Source organism: Mercenaria mercenaria, unplaced genomic scaffold (genome assembly GCF_021730395.1).
Source record: "Mercenaria mercenaria strain notata unplaced genomic scaffold, MADL_Memer_1 contig_734, whole genome shotgun sequence".
In the NCBI taxonomy this organism is placed as follows: Eukaryota; Metazoa; Mollusca; class Bivalvia; order Venerida; family Veneridae; genus Mercenaria; species Mercenaria mercenaria.
In genome coordinates, this window is record NW_026463631.1 from 59,604 (window position 1) to 68,207 (window position 8,604).

At 36.2% G+C, this 8,604-nt stretch overlaps 1 non-coding gene across 1 annotated transcript; it reads left to right on the forward strand.

The window, feature by feature from the left end:
* Positions 1-2,377: 2,377 nt before the first annotated feature.
* Positions 2,378-2,450, forward strand: Trnai-uau (transfer RNA isoleucine (anticodon UAU)). Its single transcript has one exon. It is a non-coding gene; the product is annotated as a tRNA-Ile (tRNA).
* The last annotated feature ends 6,154 nt before the right edge of the window (positions 2,451-8,604 follow it).

An 8,604-nucleotide genomic window follows, 5' to 3' on the forward strand; every position in this document is an offset into this window, starting at 1 on the left:
CTTTCCCCTTCGGGTTCCTTTTCCCTCCCCCCACCCTATTTCGCTCTTTACTATTTCCTTCCCCTCCATCAATATTTAGTGCTGGATGTTTGAAGCAACCGTCTGAAATATTTTTCTATTACAGCTTCTTTTTGTTGTTGGCAAATGCGTGGCTCTGGGGCTGTGTTTTTGGTGCTCTGTGCTTACGAGAAATCTACCCTTACCTATTATCTTCAGCTTACCAGCTTTTGAGGTCACCGACAGATAGACAGTTGACATTTGGAATCTGGGGTTAGTTTGTTCCTTTTATTTTTCTTTTGGGTTTATTTATTTTGTGTCACTCTAGGATGAAGCCACCATATGTCTGTGCTGAGAGTGACCGCCCTTGACAAGAAGAGTTATCCTACTCACTCTTACTTGTGCGTCACCCTACTTTTTCCAGTGATCCTATTATGTATTAGTGTACTGTATACACAATAGATACATCTTGCATATACTTTAACCTACTCTTATGTTTTAGTGCTGTACGGTTGTGTTATACCTACACTTTGTCATAGGATAAAACGCTTTGGTTCATTTAGTTTTATTTATTACACTAAAGTGTTAACACTAGTTATATTTGACCATTACCGGGTTAGGCTAGGATATTGATACAGCCTATTGTCACTGTACATTGTTTATTGTTGCGTCTACAACCTTGATTGACACATACTGTTGCGCAACTTAGTGTCTTATTCTAGTGAGGACGTTTGTGTGGTATATACCTTATGAGTATAGTATTTTGTTTTGGCGTCAGTGGTAACTATAGAGCCTTAGTGTAAACTAGTGTTGTCTAGTATTCCCTCACGATTGTTTAACTATTGTCTCAGGTTGTTATAGTTGTTGTTGTACAGTAGTGTTATATTGTGTTGTAGTGTAATCATTTAAACATGACTAGTGTAGGAGAGTTAACGAAGGTAGGACAGGAGTTAGGTTACGAAGGGGAAGAGTTACGAAACTTTGTTAAGAAAGAGCAGGCTAGGGAACGTGAGGAAGTACATAGTAGATTATAACCAGAGAAAGATAGATTAGAAGCAGAGAAATTAATAGTAGAAGCAGAGAAAAAAGATCAGAAGCAGAGAAGGAAAAATTAGAGTTAGAAGCTAGATTATAGAAGATAAAGATAGAACTTGAACGTAAGTTAGAACTATACAAGTTAGAAATGGAGAAGCAGAAGCTATTGTTAGATAGGGAGTTAGAAAAACAGAAAGAAGAAGCAGAATGTAAGAAGTTAGAGACAGAACATAAGTTCAAGAGACACTTAGAAGTAAGAAAAAAGTAAAGGCTAAGATGCAATACTACAAAATAATTTAACTTGATTGGTATAGTTAGAGGACAATTTCATGTTTTTAAATAAACTTGTAAATATTGTAAAGAATGTTGAATTCTTCGTATATTTTCAGTCCCCGGTTCGACCATCCTATCACACGTGTAGTTTTGCATGCCGATCTTTAAACAGACATTCAGTGACCATCAATGTGACCTACTGACCTATTTTCTTGTTTTCTAAGCTACAGCAAAAGGATTTTGGCCACCTGTAATATTTTTTTTTTTGCAGATTTCAAAAGTAACCTTGCATAATCTTTATCTTGGCCCACTCTCCTAATTTTCTTGTTTTTTCTTGCTTTATCTAAGAAATTTGTTCAAGCAACAACTCTATTCAGGTGAGCAATATAGGGCTATCATGGCCCTTTTGTCTTTTATTCGTAAGAGTATTTGTCCGCCTATCTGTCTATCTATCTATCAGTCCTGTCAAAATTGTACAAGTGCACGAGCGGATCCGGGGTTTTATGCAGAGAGCGTGCAGTTGGTACTTTGAAGTTATTTTTGCGTGATATATAACGACATGCAAGCGAAGAGAAGCGAACATTTCATGCTTTTAGCTTTCATTTTTCTGCAATGGAATAATCACCTTCGTAAATAATGATTGTGTAACGTGAGCACAAAGTATAGATATATATTATTTATTATTGCCTGAAGTGTTTGTATTGTAGGTATGACTTGCGAGCGGAGCGGACACTTAATTATTTTTAAGTTTGCTTTAAACCTTACAATTTCATAGGAATATAGCCACTGTGATATTAGTTATAACTTTAGAGATTTTTTATGAAACTTGCTTTATAAATGACATGTTTCATCAATTTCCCTAATGTAGTTTCCAATTATTCTGACTGGCTGACCAATCTGACTAAAGTACATATCCTATTACGCTACGCGTAGGATCTGACAACGAGCTATTGATAGCCTCGTTCTGACGACGCTTCCGCTAGCCAATCGAAAGCTAACTTACAACATTCTGCAAACTTTAAAAAGCCTTGGTTTTTGATATCTACAATTTTTATGTCGAAAGATGTCAGATAGCCGGTTAGCTCAGTCGGTAGGGCACTTGCTCTATAAGCGAGAGGTCCCGGGTTCGAGCCCTGGATTGACTGCACATTTTTCTTACTCTTTGACATTCGAACAAGTTGTGTGATTAGTTCAAATAAAAATAGATTTGCGAAAATAAAAACAGCAATATTGGAAATCCAAAATATACAGAAGACGAATGTGAATGGGTCGTTCTCAGATCTTCGTTTAGAAGATCAAGTACTTCAGTCAGATTGACTGGCTGACATGTATACGTATGTCAATCGCCGTCTTAAATTACACGTGAACGCTAGTATGTGTAAATACAGCATAAATGTGTAATATGAATAAAATAAATATTACAAATGTGTAGCATTATTTCTAAGATGACTTTAATTCATCATTTCGAGAGTTACTTTGTAACTGTGAAATTTTTGTTTATTTTAATAAGTAAGTATTGATCTGGCACTCATTAATCTTCGCCAATATATTCGGGCGTTTTCGTTAGTTTACGCAATATTTGTTTATCCTGTACATACCTATATTATCAAGGTAATCTAAGTAGTTGCCAGATTATTCCATTTCAATCACACATGTATACTGAGAAAGTCACGTGAGATCAGATGAGTTATCAATCAATACAGATGTTGCTATCAAGCAGATAAGACGAGAATTTGTTGCTTAGAGTTTTTATAGTAGATGATTTAATTTAGGGACTACGTGTAATATAAAAATAGGAATTATTATAACTAATTTGGAGAATTGATACATTGATTAATCAGACCTTAATTGTGATTTTATTATCAAAACATTTTTGGATTATTTTATACTGTGATAAGACTTTGATTTTCAAGGAGTGTTTATTACATGCAGTGCCAGTGTGATGAAGATTTAGTAATGGATGAAACATCAGAACAATCCTATTCAACAAAGCTTGTGGTTATGGATGAAACATCAGAGCAATCCTGTTTAACAAAGCTTGTGGGCCGTAGTATGCCCAATATTTCGGGTCAAAGTATACCCATTCATGAGGACCAAAATATGTCCAAATCTGCGGACCAAAGCATGTCTGCAAATAAACCAATGCAAGCAATGTTGCAACAGTAGGCTTTACTTATGAATACGTTGAAAACTCTGCAGAGTTCAAGTTCAAATGACTACGATAAAGTCTGGTTAGAAAGTGTGTGGTTAGAAAAACTGTAGGTAATGTGAATGACACTATCCCTGCATGCTACGACCTTGAGGAAGTTTCATCAGAAAGTGAAGAGGATAGTGCAAATGAGTCTGAAGGGCTTGCTGACATGAAAACAAATTGTATGATGAAAGTGAAAGTGTTGGTGAAAAAATTCACAATAAAATTGCAATGTGAACTTGTCATTTAGAAAACGGTTGTCGAAAGAAGACCAAACAAGGTCAAGGGAATCCATTTTATCAACTGTATAACTCCCTTGGTGGACCCCACAGTGTGAGGTTTACACTGCTAGGAGAAAGTCATGTTTTTGATTGAGCTAATACAATATTCTAACTTTTATTGAATCTGATACAAGTGTCACCTTTTAGGGATACTGTTCCAATTACAAGGATAAGTTTTCTTTATTACGGATATTTTTGCAATCATTTCTCGATACATACATGTAGTACAATTAAAATCTATGGAGGACGATTGTCTGAATGGCATTTCTTTCCATTTGAAAGAGGAGGAATATTAATAAGCCGAAATGGCATAGACCTGATAGGGTTATGATGAGGCTGAAATGGCATAGACCTGATAGGTTTGTGAGGAGGCCGAAATGGCATAGACCCGATAGGGTTGTGATGAGGCCGAAATGGCATAGACCTGATAGGGTTGAGATGAGGCCGAAATGGCATAGACCCGATAGGATTGTGATGAGGCCGAAATGGCATAGACCCGATAGGGTTGTGATCAGGTCGAAATGGCATAGACCCGATAGGGTTGTGATAAGGCCGAAATGGCATAGACCCGATAGGGTTGTGATGAGGCGAAATGGCATAGACCCGATAGGGTTGAGATGAAGCCGAAATGGCATAGAACCGAAAGGTTTGAGATAAAGCCAAGATGGCACTTAGGACCCGAAAGGGTCATATTTATCAAGCCAAAATGGCAAATTCACACAGGGTACCATACCATGTATAAAAGATTAAAAAACTACATGCTCAAGATAACTGTACATAAAACTTCAAGAGTTATTAGGGACATATGCCCATATTACATGCTTTTAGCTCGCCTTTTCATGAAAAGTTTATGGTTTTCAATGAGCTTAATTGTCTTATTCTAAAGCAATTTAAATACCAATATAGTAATCCAAAATGGATGTTAAAAGTAACATTGTACAATATTTATTTATTGATACTGACTCAATAGAAATATAGTTTGACCTTTTACCTGAAAAAGAAACGGTCAGTTATATCATAGATATAAATATAATGGAGCAATACATCTTAGCTCTACACTGCTCTTTAGATGGGGTCTTAGATAAGATCTTAAGATAAAGTGAAACAATTTACTGCTCTGCTTTTCAGACATTTTCTCATGGATTATGAGAGTGGAAGTGGGTCACTTCCTGCTGAAGTGACCACAGAGGCACTTGAAGGGCAAAACAGCATGTCAAGATTTATGGGTAAAGGGGAGAAACTCCTACTGAATTTGACCGAAACAGCTGTATATATAGACAGTCATCAAAGGGGTCAGAACTTCAAAATTCTATGAGAAAGTTGCAACAAGACGTTAATAACTTGAAAAGGAAAAACAATCATGAAGACGAAACAGAGTCTTATGCTAAGCAAAGCAGAAAACAGTCTGAGGACGGAGAAAGTACTAGTAAATCTTCAGACCAGATTGATATTGATGAAATAATTGATCAGTTCCTGGAAGATAATGAAGAGTCCTTCAATAATGGATTTGATGAGGATTTTCTCCAAGAACTTGGGGAGTTTTATCCAATCTCAAGCAGAAACAGGGGAGAAGGTATCTGATAGTCTTGCAACATTGGCAAATGACTGCTTGAAAGCACCCATAGCTAAGGACAAGCTTCAAAAATTGCATTTAAAATATTTGAGACCAGAAAACATTGAATACCTTGAGACCCCTAAGGTGGACAATAATTTATGGAGACAGATGCGGAGGCAAAGTCCATCGATGTTCAAAATAAAAAAAAAAACATTTCCCAGTTGTCAACAGTTCTTGTGCCAATAATTCATGCACTTGACTCCATAAAATCAAAAGATCCAGCAGCACCACAAAAGATAAAGGAATATGTTGGGGATGCCACTGGTATGAATAAGAAATCAACAGGTGGTCAATGAGATATACAACCATATTAACTACCTACAGCTTAAGGCTGTTTTATTAGCACTGCAGTCTTTTTGTAAAGATTGCAGGATATTCACATCAGAATACGATCAGATAATACAGTCACAGTTATTTGCATAAACAAACAAAGGTCAAGTAAATCAAAGCTTAATGACATAACCCGGAAAATATGGCTGTTTGTCATAGAGAGGAAGATATGGTTATCTGCAGAACATGTAAAGGGCTCTGACAATGTGCAGGCAGACCAGGAATCACGAAAGTTTAACTTAGACACAGAATGGAAGTTAAATGAACATGTGTTCAAATCTATTTGTAATGTTTTCAGTACACCAGATACTAGTCCTTTTGCAAATACATGTAGACTGAATTGTCAAGTGTCTAGATATTATTCATGGAGGGCAGACCCAAATGCTGTTGCAGCAGATGCAATTTTGCAGTCTTCGTCAAATGAACTTAACTATCTTTTTCCTCCTTTCAACGTGATAGGGCAGGTATTACAAAAATACAACAAGAACAAGCGGAAGCAATAATTGTTGCACCAGCATTGCAAACAAAAGTTTGGTTCCCGCAAATGATAAAAATGTGCATAACATGCTCACTTCTGTTACCAGTCAGAGAAAACCTACTCATGTTACCGGACACAATATGCAACCATCCATTAAAGAAACTACATTTAGCAGTTTTTCGAGTCTCGGGAGAAGCTCAAAGCCAAAGGCTTATCGAACAATGTTACTGACATCATTTTGCAATCGTGGAAAAGTACCACAAAAACTCAGTATGGGGATTATTTTTGTTGTGAGCGGAATACCATCCATTTTCACAACATGTGGAAAAAGTTTTAGAATTCTTAGCTTATTTGTATCATTGTGGATTAGGTTATAGTGCCAATAATACTGCAAGATCAGCCATCAGTTCATTGTCATGACAGATGGTCTAAATTATCCTGTGGGTCAACATAATTTGGTGAAAAGATTTATGAGAGGGGTTTTCTTGTTACGACCTGCTTGCCCAGGTATAATGTTACATGGGATGTAAATAGAGTTCTTAGTTACCTTGAAAATGTAAGTGTTGAGAATAATTTGAAACAACTTACAATGAATGTTGTTATGTTATTATGTTTATTGTCTGGACAAAGACTGCAATCTTTGCACATAGTTGATATTAGGAATATTGAAATTTCAGATTCATATGTAAAAATAAGGTACGGAGATCCTTTGAAACAATCCAGGTCAAATTATCATTATAAGCGAATTAATGTTTAAGGAATATCCAGTCAAAACATTGTGTATTGTTTGTCTTTTCGGCAGTATCTCATAAGACAAAACCACTTAGAGTGAATAAACAATCACTGTTAATACGTGTTTTGCAAACCGCATAAAAAAGTATCTAAGGATACTATTGGACGATGGGTGAAAGAAATTTTAAAACATGCAGGGATAGACGTTGCTATATTCAGGCTGCACAGCTGTAGATCAGCATCAGTTTCTCAGGCCAATAGAACAAGGTTGCCATTGGCAACAATATTGAGAACACAAGGGTGGTCAAGGGAGTGCACCTTTAGGAAGTTTTATGATAGGCCAGTTACTAATGGCACTTCATTTGCTGAAGCTGTGTTAACTAGAACTCAGATCTGTTTACCTTCAACTTGATAAATTGCTTATTCAGGATTTATTTACCCAGGTGACAGTCAAAGACTATGGGAAAATTTACAGATCTTCCTAATAGGTCACAGTACAGATTCATGCATGTAAGAGGCATTATGCTTCACTGATAACAGTTTAAGGATGTAAATAAACTTGATTATTCCAAGTATATGTCAATTATTTCTAAGTTTTAATTGTAGTCCCATAATTAGCAGTTGTAGCTGGATGGTCTCTAAAATTCTCACGTGACTTTCTCAGTATACATGTGTGATTGAAGTGGAATTAATAAATTATACGGAATTTATTGAAGTATGATTATGATTCCATGAAATCACACATGATACTGAGACAGTTACGTGCCTAGCCCTTCCCAGCCCGTTTGGGGACACTAACATCCAGCTACTATAACTCTGAAATCTGATTGATAACGCATCTGATCTTACGTAACTGTCTCAGTATCATGTGTGATTTCATGGAATCATAATCATACTTCAATAAATTTCGTATAATTTATTAATCAAGCGGCATAGTGGTAAGCTGTCTGACTAACTTGCACGCCACAACCAGTGTGTACATACCACGTGGTTTGTGACGTTATTTTCAGGTATTACGGCAAGAAAATTAATAAACAAATTCATCGATTCAGAACTTAAAAACGCCATAAGTATTTCATTTTTTCCCCACAGATCTGAATACATTTTTACGAGTCTCAAGCCAAGATAGTGGGCAATAAACACAATACAATGTCTTTCTGAAATTTTTAGCAGCTTTTGCAAAGGTCTGTTCCAACCATGAAATTCGGTAAATTCTTGGAGGGTAATACGGCAAGAAAAACCAGTGTTTTACAAAATAATGCAGGATTGCTCTCCTTTACATTGTTGTGCCTTTTCCCGTGTTTATTTGGGCTCCAAGAAGGTCTGCGAATGACTTTACTGGACATAACATGTAAGGTTTCTCTGTGAAAAAATATGTCTTCGGAAAATGTGAATACGGCGAGAATGATATGACGGCAAGCAAATTCATGAATAAACCTATTGTCCCAATAGTTAAGACTTGATTCTTTAAATCTACTTACTTCGGTCAACCTGATTGTCTCTTAAGAAGTAAATATAGCCTCACCTACTTAGTGCATGGTTTGCTAAACTAGACTGAACAGTTTATAAACAGTAAAACCCTGTTTCATTTTTGTAGTGTTGGCAAAACAGTTTTACGTCTGTCTGAGATTTATTAGAATGAATAATTCAGTGGTCTGTTTTCAAAATTATT